The sequence below is a fragment of the Vicugna pacos genome, chromosome 17, assembly GCF_048564905.1.
Source record: "Vicugna pacos chromosome 17, VicPac4, whole genome shotgun sequence".
Lineage (NCBI taxonomy): Eukaryota > Metazoa > Chordata > Mammalia > Artiodactyla > Camelidae > Vicugna > Vicugna pacos.
The window spans coordinates 1,128,979-1,144,709 of NC_133003.1; the positions used below are offsets into that span (position 1 = coordinate 1,128,979).

General features: G+C 39.0%; 1 pseudogene; it reads right to left on the reverse strand.

Annotated features, from left to right (window-relative positions):
- Positions 1-1,969: 1,969 nt before the first annotated feature.
- LOC102526683 (E3 ubiquitin-protein ligase HERC2-like) overlaps positions 1,970-15,731 on the reverse strand; it is a 224,239-nt pseudogene continuing 210,477 nt past the window's right edge.

Below are 15,731 nucleotides of genomic sequence, written 5' to 3' on the forward strand. Positions count from 1 at the left end.
AGAGAGACAGACATACTAGCTTACTCCTCCTCCGTTAGATGCACACATAGACGGATAGATAGATACAGTAGAATCCCCCCACTTTACTTTCAGGTACATTGATACACAGGCCCGCACTCACACACACACACACATACGCGGTAGCATCCTCCTGTTCTTCAAATTGGTATTTATTTAGGTAGACACACTAACCTAATCCTCCAATACACAGACAAATGAAACGGCACACTAGCCTACAGGTTTGCCTCCTTTAGATAGATATTTAGGTAGGCAGGCTGAGAGACATCCTAGTCTCCTCATCCTCCGTTAGATAAACAGACGGGCACACACAAAGTCTTTCCTCTCCCATCCCCCAATAGGCAGGCAGTCAAGCAGGCAGTCAGACAGACACACTAGAGGTGGGATGCAGTCTGTGGACCGGGTGAAGAAGCGTTGTCCAGGGAGAGTTTTGCCACTGGCGAGTAATAGGATTATATCCCAAGTCCCTAGCTGCCTTGCCTGAAAGCGGCCTCCGCTTCCCCAAATTCGTTGGGCTCAAGCCTTTGAACTTAGCCTGCTCCTGGGAGCAGGCATGGTATGGCTAGGGGAAGAGGTCATCGGCAGATATGGAGGCGGCACAGCAGCTAAGGGGGATGCCTCGGCGAGTCGGTCATTTTCCTACCGTCTCCCCCTCTCCTGGCCTCGGGGTGTCCTCTGCTACCCCAGGTGTGCGGGATTTAATTCTCCTTGTCAGCCAGTTCCTGGGAGGCAGCTGAGGTGATCTCTAGGCACAGGGACGTTGAGGGGAGCGGGCTATATCGGGTGAGCCGATCAGTTTGCTTCCATCTTCACAAGGGCCTGTCCTGGGGACGGGCTCTCCTGCCCCGGGTTCACAGTATCCATGTTTCCATGTCAGCCTTCGCCCCGAAGGCGGGCCCGGTGTGATAAGGGGCTGCAGTGAGGAGGCGGGTCTGCCCCACCGAGCCCCTGTATTTGCTCAGATCTCCCCCTTGGCCGGTCCTAGGGTTGGTTTCTGCTACCCTAGGTACTCGATGTGCACATCTCTGTGTTTTCTGCCTCCCGTGAAGCGGGTGTGGGGTGGGGTGCGGCGGGGGTCGGGCTGGGGCTTGGCGCGGGCGGCTATAGAGAGGGCGGAAGCGGGAGGCACGGGCAGCCCAGGCAAGCTTGTGGATTTCCATCCAGTGTCCCCCTCAGCCTGCAATGGGGCCGCCCTCTGCTGCTACAGGGTGGCAATTGCCATCCCTCCATGTGAGTCAATTAGTGAGAGCCATCCTCCATTAGAAAGACAGAGAGACAAACACATAGACAGACACACACACACACACCCCCACAAACACACACACACACACACTAGCCTCTTTCTCTTCCTCTAATAGGTAGATAGGTAGATAGACAAGCTAACCTCTTCCTCCAACAGACACACAAGTAAAATGTCACACGTGTCTACTGCTATGCCTCCACTAGATGGATAGATAGATAGATAGATAGATAGATAGATAGACAGGCAAATAGAGAAACATACTCATTGACTCCTCCTCCGTTAGGTAAAATGGGAAACACACACGTAGTCTATCCTCTTATATTCTCGAATATATAGGCATTCAGGCAGGTAGTTAGACAGACAAAGTAGAGATATGCGGTATGGGGAATGGGTTCTTCGGCGGCGACCGGGGTATAGGGTGCCACTGTCGGGCTAGAGGATATTCTCCAATGTCCCTAGCTGCCTTGCCTGGAGGTGGCATCCACTCCCCCATGTTCACCGGTCTCAAACCTTTGAAGGCGCCCTGCTCCTGAGAGCGGGCCTGGTGAGCTCAGAGGAAGAGGTCAGCAGCAGTGGTGGAGGCGACACAACAGCTAAGGGTGTTCCTTCTGCGAGTTCGTCATTAAAGTTATTTTATTGAAAAAAAAATGACAGCCGTTATTTTAACATAACCATGTAGCTAACATTTCATGTTTTCTTTCTAAAAGGCAGTATTTAAATGCTATAATAATTCTATTAATATTTTGTCTACCACTTAAGCAAAAACTCAAAATAAAACATGAATGAAAAGGAAGAAGATGTGAGGTATGTTCTTATGCCTCCTTTTAAGTCAGGCATCCTCACAATATCATTCCTGGCCTTCTAACCCATTGAATGGAAATGTGCCCAGTTTATACTAAGTTGTAACTTACAGTGAAGACCAAACATTCAGTGAATTAAACAAGAAAATGGTTCAAATGCAAATGTCATTAGTATGGACTGTATCAGATGATCTTTAAATACAGTAAGAAATAAAAATTACTAGGATATGCTCTTTTTATTGTAACAGTAGGAATGAAGGTGTTTCATGTATGAAATCTAATCTGAGTCTCTGGACCATATATCTTTAAACATCAGTGTTTGTTTCTATCATTTTGGAGGCCACAATGACCTCTCCTACTTTATTAGAAAGGAGTTTGTTATTAAAACTTAACCTCATGGTTGCCAGTTAAACCAGCCAGCATTTCTGAACATGAGTTGCTAATATATGCCAATTTTTTAAATTATATAATTAAATGATCTTATCTTAAAATTTATAGCATCTTTTTTTTTATACTTGGCAGCAATTTGTTTCTTCTTGGTGGCATTTCATTTCAGTGTCATCAAATAAAACAATGATATCTGGAGATCACTGGCATCTTAGATTTGGTTAAAAATAGTATTAAAGAATATATAACTGAAAGACAGCTTACCCATGTATCAATTGTCCCTAGAAGTCACTATTTTCATAATTCTTCTGTCCCTTTTTTTGTTTGTTTTCAGAGCCCTGGGGTCTTGGGTATGTTACTCCTTGAGACCATCTGCAGTGTACGGATTCTACCACCTTCCTGACAGGACTGCTATGACTATTGCAGACAATGGAGGAAAAGTACAAGCAATATGGTAGACGTTCAAGACATGGTGGCTGTTATTTCTTGAGGAAGACATTCCAAAAATGGTTCTATAATCATTAAAAACATAGTACCTCACTTCTAATTTCTGAGCTGTATTAGAAACGATTAAAGTTAAACAAAGAAATCTCTGGAGTTTAATGCATCATTAAAGCAAACAAATGACACTCACAAGTTGAAAAAAAAAAAAGAGAGAGAGACAGACTATTCTTATTTGTTTTTAGACTATGTACCACCTGGAACACCATTCCTAAAAATTTAAATTACCACCACCAGATAAAGTAATATATATACATCTGTATACCCTCCAACAGAAATAACTGATTTTTATTCATTCACTTTAAGATAAAATCAACATATCATCATATAAAAATAACCATTCACTCAAATCTTTGGTCTGGGTCAGGGCGCACTGCTTTGTCTGTCTGTTTGTTTACCTATGTAGTATCTCATTTCAGTTTCATGTTTGTTCATGAGCCCAAGAAGTCGCACTTCTCTCTGGGCTTGATTCAGAAAAGCCTCTTTGTTCTTTATTATTTTAAGGGCAGCCCATTCTTGCTCCACACGACCATATGCCTTTACAACCTAAAAGCGAAAAAAGATAAATAGTATCTATTTCATTAACAACAACTTATAATTCACCTTAATTATACATTTATCTAATTCCCATTTTTCTGACCTTCCTAAATATGAGATTCTATTCATTTCCATTTAACAGCATCCGTTTACTTCTTTATTGTCACTTTAAGTCAATCTTTTCAATTGGATTTCTTTTGCATCTTTATAGTATTTCTAAACATCCACAAAGTAGGTAAGTTTCTTAGCAAAATTAGAATAACTATTTTCCTCTTTCAAAAATAAATAATGAACGTTGACAAGTGCTTTGGTTTTCCACTTTTCTTACTAAATAACATTATAAAACAATACATCTGACTATTGTTTGAATGCAAGAAAAACCTGGTTTAAATTCTAAGTATACATGTGAGATATTTAAAAGGTTGTAAGTCATCTGAAAAATGTGGATAACTTTCTAAATTTAAATTAGATTTTCATAGGCATATAAGAGAATTACTTCAGACTAAAAAAATTTTTTTAAATAAGGAAATAAGTTAAAGTACCATAATTAGTGGATTTTGAGTTTTAAAATGAGAATTAATGCTAAGGAAACTGTAGTGTTCATGAACAAATGACTGCACACCTCTCATTTTAAATTTTACTCATTTAAACAAGTTTCACACTGTTGACAAAGAAATTTACATTAAAAACTAGGAAACAAATACAAAGATAAAAGAACACTGTATCTATACAAATTAGAAATAACCACTATACCTGATTAAATATTCTTACTTTTGTAACATTGTATACAGTCTGAATAGATAATAGCTTTAGATACATTTTCTAGCATACTCAGAACGTCTGGAGATGCATGTAGAACTCCAAGTGATTCCAATGTTTTGGGTGAGCATCACTGGATTAGAGGAAGAGAATGGATGCATGGTCCAAGATCCACATCAGTCAAGGTTATTGTCAATGGCAGATTATAAATGTTTTAGCTGAAATCAAACTTGAAATATAAAAAAAGCAGTATCTCTGGTTTCACCGAATTCTAAAATAAACTACTGCCTACTGCCTTTTAAATCAGAGGTGACCCATGTAAGCATCTGACCATGACCAAGTGGTTTTGATATTCTTCTCTTTCACTGACCATACTGACTACATCAAGAGTGGCAGTTTTGTGCCCAGATCCTAACAGTCTCCAGGACAAAGGCCACTAACAGGACCCCAACTATTTACTGACTTTGCAAATAGTTAACTGGCTCAGTGGTAAAACAATGATTGTTGACCTTGAATTTTACATTCATTAGGCAGTTTTCAAGAATGCCAATGCCCAGAATTCAGTCAGAGATTCTGAGTTCATTAGTCTGGAGCTTAGGCATCAGTCCTCCCTCCCCAGCTCCCAGCCCCAAATCTCCCTGGAAATTTTCAATGTGCAGTCAGGACTGATAACCACTGGCCTAAGAAATGAAGGAGCTGCTTATTTGACAAGGACCTGGCAGAGAATTTAGAGAAAGACTGACAAAGTCAATAAGGAAGAATTTATTTGGTGAGTGACAGGCCCTGACCCTGAACACACTTCAGCCTAGGAGAAAGACATCAATCAGTCTCATCTGGGAAAAGGAATCCTGATGTCAAACAGGCCTGTATTTTCACAAGTATATGATGCTAGCGTGCTCTTAGAAATCAGGGTATGAGGAAAGGTAAAGGGGAGGGGGAGGATCACTGTGAGTTTGAAGAGTAGGTGTCAGGGAAAACTAAGTTTAAAGAGCAAGCCGCATGGCCACGACTTGCACAGCGGGCATCACAGAAGTCAGACGACGCCCTGCTGGAGGCAACTGCCAGAGTGTCGGTGTGATTTTGAGGGTGGAGACAGAAATCATTCCACCCAGCGCATTCACAGCCTTACTTACGTAAATGGTAGGCCTCAGAAACACCTTTCCTTAAGAGGCTCTGACAGAGAAGTAGAAGCTGCTTCTGACAAGAAGTAATATTTTGATACAGAAGGGCTCCCGTAACACTGAGTAACCCCTGACTCAGAAGAAAGAGGTTAGAATCATGGGAAAAGGCCCTGAATTATGTATAATTACAAAAATTCCTTGACATTATGAAAAGGGGCAGGCATACTGTACACGTGACATCAGGGCCTGGCAGAGACACCCCAGAGCTGCAGAGCTCTGCTAACAACCTTGTTCATATCTCCTTCAGGTTTCATGGCTTAGATGTGTCCTGGTCTCAGCCTGTGGCTGCTAGTGGCTTACAGTATCCTTTCTGTCCTAAACACAATCGGATTCATACAGGAAAACCTTTCCTCACAGGGTGATAGAGGCATATTTTGTTCCTCACAGGGCAGGAACAGATAAGTAGGAACATGTAGGTGCCACAGTTTAAGAAAAAACAAAAACAACCCCCAAAATTGTCAAAAAGTCAAAAGTATTTGGATTGCAAATTAATAACTGCTTCACTGCAGAAAAGTTGCAAGGCAATGGAGAATGGGAGGAACAGGAAACCATACCTCAAATAAAACAGCTCTGCGACCCAATGAGACAGGGGATTTAGGAGTGGGAACAGCTGGGGAAGCCACAGCCCGAGAAAAGCATCATGAAGGGCAAGGAGGAAGGACTGACAGCTCAGTCTGGGCTCAGCTGATACAAGACACTGATGCAGTGAGGGTTTTGTCCTCTGTGTTGGGCGGGATGGGCAAGTGAGGAGAGGAGAGTTGTGGGTAGAGAAGAGGCCAGGAAGGAAGTGAAAAAACCAGGTCCCCTGGAGTTCCTTCCTCACTTTCCTAAGCAGCCGTGCTGCCTGAGTTGCCCTGCACATCAGAACTCCACCAGTCACAGACTTAGCCACGCTGGCACTGTGGGAGGCCTGAGAACGACATCCTGGAGACTGTCTGCCCACTCAGAGGCCTGGCAGAGTTAGAAGAGGAGCCGAGAGACAAAGTCAAGGCACAGCCCATGGCATCCAAGCCTCTGAAAAAGTGAGAGGGCACCTGCTGGGCCAGCTGAAGATAGTTAAGTGTTTTTCTCCTTGAAGAGGAGTATCAGACAGGAATACAATTATCTCTAACATACATAATGAAGAACCACCCACAGACTCCAAAGCCCCTGTGAAAGAGGCAATACTATCCATCAGTGATTAAAATCAACCACTTAGTAAAGTAGCTACCTGGTAGCCTCAGAAAATAAGTTCAAAAAACCCGAAAAACAAAAAAACCCACAAAAAACTGCTCATGGAGTTTTTAGAGCTGACGCAGTATTAGTACCTTCACAGAACAACGATAATCCACATACTTACTTGTCCGTTGCTGAGATCTATTTACAAACATTAAAAGTGTACTATTGAGAAAAAGATGTAACATGATTCACTAATACATTCTTTCTAACTATAAAATTCAGCATTTTCCATTAACTTACTTGTCCAAAGGAACCTATGCCTATCAAGGAGTCAATTTCGTAATCATCCATCCACTTGTCTCCGTATTTTACAATATAATCATGGTTATCATCATCATAACCATCATTATAACCTTCTGCTCCTTCTTACGAATGGAATCATCTCCCTGGCCCTGTTGGTCTCCTTGCTTCTTTTTTGCATAGTAAACCTCAAGTGAGAATACACAGTGTTAAGTGTGTCATTAAAATCACTGGGGGGGGGGCGCACACACCATATATCAAGAGTATATATGAGACAAATCTGCTATCGGTAGGAAATAGATGGGATTTTTATTCTTTAACACACACACACACAAATGAAATAAAGAATTTTCTATAGTTGCTATTTGATTTACAGAATAACACTAATATATAACCAGGGAAAATTTCTGCAGTAAAGTTCCCTTTAGAATTATACGGTTTATACATTTTATAAATAGATGTTAAGGGACTGGAGCAACGCCTCCCATTCAAGAAGAGTAACAGGACATGATCTACATTAATTTTTTTAAACCAAGATATAATTTATATACAGTGAAATGGCATAGATCTCAAGAGTGTATCATATGAGGAATTTTGGAAAATTGCACATGTTGATGCAATCAACAAATGCCAAACAAAATAAATAACATTTTCATCCTCCTTATATTCAAGTTTCTTCATGCCCCCTTCTAGTCAATCCCAGTTTTATATTTGATCCTAAGGCAAAAGAGTTTAAAAATGAAAGTTTAAATGTATATGAACTGATGTTTTACTAATATAAAAGGGGCCTCTGAGACATGCCCAGTTTTTAAGCCTATAACAACACATTAATGAGAAACAGACATGCTCCCTACCTATCCCGTACACACTAAAGGCCATGAACCTTGTGGTTGATCACAAAATGAGTTATTTTCCTTACACCTGTTTTTCTTTTAGTTTCTAAGAATAGTAAAAAGTAATAGGTGGACTAGGCAATAGTCCAAGTGATTGGTAACTAACTGAGGAAGATATAAATTACACTGCAGGAGCAACATCACAAAAATTCTAGGTTACAAGGTGGCAAAACAGTTAAAAACAGGCTTCAAGAGAGTTACTGTTAACAGTTTAACAACTTATCAGATAGTAACAAACTGACATTAATAAAGTGTTAACTATTTTATCAGATATTTTCAGATAACCAAAAGCTGGTTTGTACATCTTTTATAACACATTAATTATGTACAAAATCCAATTTAGAAGTGTTCCTCATTGAGTTCATTCCAATTTTACCTTGCCACAATGCCACAGTAACATAAATACTGGCATTAAATGGCATCAAACTATTATAAAACTTATACACACGTAAAAACATCTTTTTAGATAAGTGGCTCTAACACTGATAAACCTTCAGTGGGAAAGGATGTAGGGCCCCCTAGAAAAGGAAAGAAATTACAAGCACTCTTCTCCAGAAAAGCTCATTTAATAATTAATTACAGAGCTAGTATTGCGGTTAGATGCAAGTAACAATCATGCCAGAGGTCTAAGACAACACCAGAAAAATAATTTTTGGAGGCAAAGAGTCAAGTTGGAAGATGAGTAATTTAAAGTGCATTTTTTTATCATACTTACTTCCACCAAAAAGGCTTTCAGATATCTTACAATGAAAAGATACAGATAAAAGAACACATATCAATTTAAAAAGAAAATAATATAGATAAACTAGGCCAGATGCCTGTAACTGGGTACTGAATACATCTCAGAGATTCCTGACATCCACGGCAATAGGAGAAACAGATAAAAGAAAATTCAAGCAAAATTCTAACATATTCAGACTTTTCCAGTGTCATTATTCCCTCCCTTCCCCTTTCTTGTTTTGAAGAGGAGTTATTATAAAAATGATAACTCAGCCTATATTAAACATTTTGAAAAAGAAGGAAAGTTATCCATAATTATCTTAATTATCTGTAGTCCCTGTTAATATGCCTTTTTTCTTTTATGTAATTATACTATCTATAAATCATTAACGTACCAGTCTTCATAATAGTCATCAATATGACAAATCATTGGGAGTAAAAAATTTTAGTATGTTTAAATACATCACAAAATAACTTCTTTCCCCTACTCTATTCCAAGATAGATGGTGTTACAACAAATCAATAGTCTTACCTCATTAATATGCTTTTATGTTTTGATCAAGTCAACAAAGTTTTCTCAGGGGAGCAGGAGCTGGATCATGGAACGTTTGGGGCATCTGCCTCTGTAACATGACAATATCAGGCATCACCTTAAATAGACAGAAAAGACTATCACTTTAACTATACTGTACTGGCATGAATTCCCTCTTTTGTAACCTGTGTATATGTATTATTAAAAAAAAAAGACATCTACATTAGAAGTTTCAGTTATCTCTTTAAACTGGAATCCAATGAAGACAACCACTGGAAAAATAAATGAAATGAGAAGATAATATGCCCAGCTGCCCAAGGCTTCAGTTCTGTTCCCCAAATTAAACAACAGCATTATAGACATACCCCTGGTTCAGGAGACATGCATGATACGCTGCCCAAGAGGGCTTCTCCACCATACAATTAGCCAAGGAAAAACTTCTGAATTATTCCTAAGCCTGACCTGGTTCACAGCAGGCAAAGACTAACTCATCTTCCAGCCTCCTAAGACAAGATTTTAGGACCCAGCAGGCACCATGAAGCAAGCTGGTCACAGGGCAGAGATGGAGTTTGGTGCTGCAGAAGTGCAGCTCCCAACACCCCCAGAGCCTGCCCTCCAACAAGCGTCTGCCTATAATATAAGCAAGGCTGAAATCTGCACTCACTTCTTTAGCATAATTGAGTAAAGCATGCCCTCCACCTGACGCATCTGGGCTTGCCCTCCACGTTCCCTTGGCCCCCGCCCTGCTGAGTTATCACCACCTGACATACTAGTATACATTTGCTCATTTACTGGTTTTGGCTTGTTCTCCTTCAACTACAAAGAAAACTCCATGTGGCACAGGGATTTTGTTCAATGTTGTATTACCTTTGCCTACAACAGTGCCTGGCACACAGTAGGTTCTTTAATAAATACTTGTTGAATAAACAAATGAATCCATAACACCAATATCTCTACTTCTGATACACTAAGAGCTGACCACAAGTAAGTTCCAGAGGACACCTTAAAGCTAATGAAACTTTCTTTTAAAAAACCCATTTCAGCCGTACTCCCAGCACAATGCTAAACCACGTCTTTCATCATCCAGTAAGCAGAGTACAACTGTGAGCTTCCTGCTAGATGGGGGCTGGAGCAGGAACATGAATGTCCTCCCTACACAAGCACACCCAGGGGCACTGCAACTAGCATGCCAATGATGCTGGGTTGTTGTTCCCACCCGACTCTGCCACGTGGCAAGCCTCAGTAAAGGGGTTCCCAGTGGGGCTTCTTGCAACCAAGAGATCCTGATCCTCAAAACCAATTAATTACATCAGGGTACCTACAGTCCCTACCACTAGCCACCCTTGGATTCCTGTCTAGCTTTCTTACAGACATTTATACCAGCAAAATCTGCTGAGCCAGGAGCCCCTGATGCAGCCCCTTTCAAAGGACACTCTGGTCAATTTGAGGGGCAAAGAGAAAGCAAGTACATCACACTGAGGCCTGACAGAAATGTCTGGAGTCTTGGGAAAATTAACCAAGTTAACTCACACTAACAAAAAAGAAGAGAGGAGGGCAGAGATAACAGTGGACGGAACAGAAAGGAATCACCATCCCTGCAGCATGAGAAGTTGGAGGGACCACAGCAGTGAGCAAACCGATCTTAACATTAGTTTCCTCTGCATCTGTACTCAATTCTAAAAGTTGTTACCCAGATAGAAAATTCACTGAATTACTGTATTCAGTTAATGATTATTTTTTCCCATGATCTCTCCTTCTCAAAGTTCCAAATAAGGTTCAAGGGACAAACTGATTACAACTATTTGTCTGAAAATATAGTAAGATAATCTGAATTAATTTTTAAAATACATATTGTTTTATTTTTTAAATATAAACAGGTACAACTAGGTTCAGAGTATTTGGTTCTCATACCAGTCCTTGTAGACTGAAGGAACGGACAATATCAGTATAAGCATGTCAATTATCTTCATGCAAATGAAGCTGTAAGCATTTAAGGTAATGAAACAGTTTCTCATAATCTATTTCCTTTCTTATTTTTTAAGCACTGGCATTGTTTTCAAGCAGGTAATGTTCTCGGCAAGACCCTTCTTGGACTACTGGAGTGCAGACTCACTGTGAGGTTTCACAAAATCTGAACCAGTGAAATACTTCATTACCAACCGTAGTAAGAGTTGACAGAAGGTATAACTACCATTAGAAATGAATGAGTTACTTAAATAGTTAACAACAAAATAATAACTGTAGCAGCAAGTGTTTGCTATACACCATATTTTGGGCATGCAAATTTTTACATCTTTCATGTAATCTTCTTAACAGTCTCACGAAAATATGTAATGCTCCTATCACCATTTTACAAATGAGAAACCTGTGTTCCTGAGGTAATGTTACTTGACCAAGGTCCTAGAGCCAGTAAAATAACACAGATGAGAAGAGAACTAAGGCAGACTCACGCCCAGCCGCACGCTCTGAATCACAGCACTGGGCCAGGGGCTCCCTGTTAATTTTAGGAGTGTATTCTAGCTTCTTGGTGGAATCGTTTTTAGGCTATCTGTTGGGCAAAATAATTGAGCCATGCATAATATATACCAATAAAATAAACATATGCATTTATTAAAATTAGTTATGTTCAAAACTATAAATATGTTTAAGTTTTCAACTTGCCCACTTACAACTCCACAGGTATTTCAAACACTGGAAGAAAGAACCAATGACTACATCTTTCCAGGAGTAACTATGCTCACTTAAAACACAAAATCACACAATCAAAAAAAGATTTGTTAATGTACTGCACAGACCTGAAATTGGCTATGAAAGTAATTCTGACTACCACATTTTTATGCACACAGTGTTAAGTGTGCACTATGCACCTGGCATGTCGTGACACTGCTAACCTTTTCACAACTGGCCAAACTGCCTACAAGGCCAAGTCGATTAGCTAATTCTAAATATCTTACTTTTCTTACATACTTTTGGCAACAGAAGTTACTATTTCAGGAACATATGTATATATAAACAAGATGCATTCCATCCACAAAAAAATTGGCCTTTGGATCAGACTGCACTTCAGTGCTTCCAATAGTGCCTTGTACAGAGTAGATGCTCAAAACACGTGGGAAGAACAAACTAATTCCTACAAACTAAACAACACTTTCTTCACTAACTTTCATTGTGATTTCATGTTAGATAATAAAATTTTCTGTTTTTCACTACTGTAATGCCATAATCACAAATCCAGAATTAGAAAATAATTTTTCCAAATACACTGTTACAAATTTATACTCAAACTCAAACCAGCCCTAAGCATTTGATGCTTTGTCCACTTTCAACTTCCACAGTCACAAAGTCAGGAGAATGTAATGTAACAAGCTCCCTTCTTCCTTTCCCCAGCTGGGTGAAAAAATCCAGTGGTTCAGAGGACCCAGGAGCTCACCAAGCTGCTGCAGGTAGCGAGCTCCCCTCCACACCGATGCTCAGTGTCCTCCCTGCAAAAGGGATTGCTGCTGAGATAATTATCCTGCTGTCTCAGCTATCTGACTCTGGGAGCCCAAAACAGCCACACCCCCAAGACTCTAAATCTCCTGACCTTTCTGTGTGAAGACACAGATCACAAAGACCAAAAAAAAAAAAAAAAAAAAAAAAGGCAGTAGTTTTCACCTCCTGCTTAGATCAGTTACAAGAGCTAAAACAGTCTTTTTTTCTTGAAAAGATTCCATAGTGTAAGTGCCAGGACTTCATTAAAAAATTGTTTCCTAGTTTAATACCTATTCCATCCATTTTATTTACATTTACCTCATATTTTCATATATAGTAAAGAGTAAGAAACACTATATTCCTGCCATTCTTGCTATCTTGAGACATATTAATAAAGCTGAACAGCATACATAACACATATGCAGAGCACACAGTTTAAGAACCATGAAAGGTGCCGTGAAAACTGTAATAGCCCAAACTGGCTCAGCATTCCAAACAGCAACCACTCTTTTCTACACTTTTACTACATTTACCTTTTGAACAAAACTGTGTTTAAATTTATATGAAACACACTCATATTAGAAAGATTATCAGAAATGAAATGTTCAAGTAAGCTCATTTCAATTTACTTGTACAATAAACCTTATTGAAAAGACACTGATAGGATGATTAACAAGAAACAGTGGAAATCAAATAATGAAATTACCAAAGTTTAGAGCTAGAAGGCACTTGGGTGGGGAGGATGTCAAGTCTATTCCAATCTTACATTCAAGGAACAGAGAGAAGGGTCCATGTGGCCTGACTCAAGTCACACAACTAGATCATGAGTCAAGATCTGGAACCCACGTCTGGTAGACCAGGCCACATCAGCACACAGTTTTAGTGTTTTACACTTCAGTTAGAAGAAAGCTTTTAATCTGACTGCCTCTGGTTCAGAAACTTCTGGACTTTGGCAAAAATATCTGGCTTAATATTATTACTTAAAGACTTTTATTTTTTACACAATATGAATCTAAAAATATTTTACAGCTAAAAATGGATACTAAATTAACTTATCTCTTATTTGAAAATAATCCACAAATAAGATGTTAGTTGTATCTAAAAATAGGTACTTTGCTAACTAACTAGATTATCTACTACAATAATACAATCATAAAAATAACTTTAAAGGACTAGGTTTTTTCCTAGTCCTCTGCACATGCCGGGTGTTAGAGTGGAAAGACACTGTATCTAAATAGAAAGAAGCCTGGGCTGGACCCCAGAGACTACTGCCTACATACTTGGAGAGATCACAAATGGGAGCTCAGTGCCTTCAGCTGCAAAACAAATTAAAAACAGGCAGCCTGCCTGATAGGCTGCTTCTGAACAAGCAGGAAAATGAATCCAAACACACTTTGCTTCTTACAAGTACAATGCAGATGGCTCATTATGCTATTACTACTGTGTGGGAGTCCAGAGGGTTTTCTTCTGGTACACACACACTTTCTAGTTTTGACCAACTACTCTAATTCTCAAACATACAATTCCTCAATTTACTGCATAAAAGAATTCTTCAGTCCTGCCATAATTTATCTTACTATTTTATTGTGAATGTTATTTACACACTTTAATACATTTTATAAATATAGAATCAGGTCAACTATTGACAATATTTTATTTTAATACATACAAGGGTGTCCTCAAGTAATGGCATTACTTAACTGTAGCCAATAGCTTATTAAAACCACATATTAAGTTAGGAAAAACTAATTTCCCTCAAATAATCCAGTAAAATAAATACTCTGAAATTTTCCAAGTTTTTGATCATATTAAAAGACCTAAATAAACAGCGGCAAACCAAATTCCTAAGTACATGGAAAAACAGCCACTTTCAGTGCTCATCACACACTCAACCTCAGGGGGAAAGCAACTTTACCACAACTATAGCTAGTAAAAAAAAAAAAATTATTCCCAAACCAAAAATCAACATAGTAGGTGCAGTTAATTCAGGAAGATACTAAAAATACATACACTCATGCATATATGTATGCATGTCAACAGGGTTCAGCATTTATTCACTTTATTCTAGTCTTATGAAAAATTACTGAATCTCTAGCCTGAATATTAGAATGAGCAGCATAACTAATTTACATTAATTTTAAGGAGTTTCACGTTTATTTGTAGGCATGTGTATAAAGTAGTTTATAACAGCATAAATCAGCTCCGTAATTTGCTATAATGGAATCCGACTTGTTTTCCTGTAACTTATATTTTTCTACTTAACCTTCTTTCCCTAAAAATCAGCTTTCAGTTTCTTTAACTAATATTCTCTAGAAATAACTTCCCCCCCTTACTGTAAAATGAGAGAATGTGCTTATGTTTACATGTGTTTTTTAATTAAAGTGAAAAACACAGGGGGAAGAGAGAAAAACCAACAAAAATTTTAATGCAAACTTCTTAACATCGTATTTTGTTCATCTGAAGTCCCATGTGACATGTAAAACTGAAAACCATTAAGGTATTTGACGGTTTTCTATTACACCATTTTAGGGAATAAATGACCATCCCAACAAATCATTTCTGATACATCGTAAACTTACCTGGTTAGTTAGAGGTTGCTGAATCTGGTCAGAGTAAGATAAGGCAGTAACCTGTTGGTCACTTATGTCTGGCTGGCGATGGTCACTGTACTGATGTGAATGGGGCATCTGTGCAGCCATCTGAAGGCCAGCAGCATGGAATGAAAACGACAGTGCAAGCCGAACAGATAGATGGAGGTTTGCATGTTGAAGTCCCTCCTCCTACAAGACAGTAAGTGAGGCTTAAAGGGTGCGTTCATATCCTAATGTTTGTACCTTCTGACCTATTTGATAGTTCTTTAAATTAAGAACTTTAGGATGTTCAATTATATTAAAAACATTTAATACTACCAACAAGGATATGATACTCAACACAACTGTTGTACGTTAAATGGTATAGAATCCAGTGGTCCTTAAAATGAGTATCTATAAATCTGTTTTAAGAGAAAATCTTAAAACACATCTTTTTGTAAAGCAATGGAAATAACCTTTAATACTCATTTTCACATACGAGATTTTCATCGGTTGAGAACTGTAAATTGCAAAAGTAATCTCTGAATGCCTGCATCAGGCCTGTCCAGTGGGTCAGCTCTTTAGAAATCAATTCAAAGGAACACTGCTGAGGCTCTGCTTTACACCTGCCAAGTGTAAGGCAATCAATCTCCCTAGCATC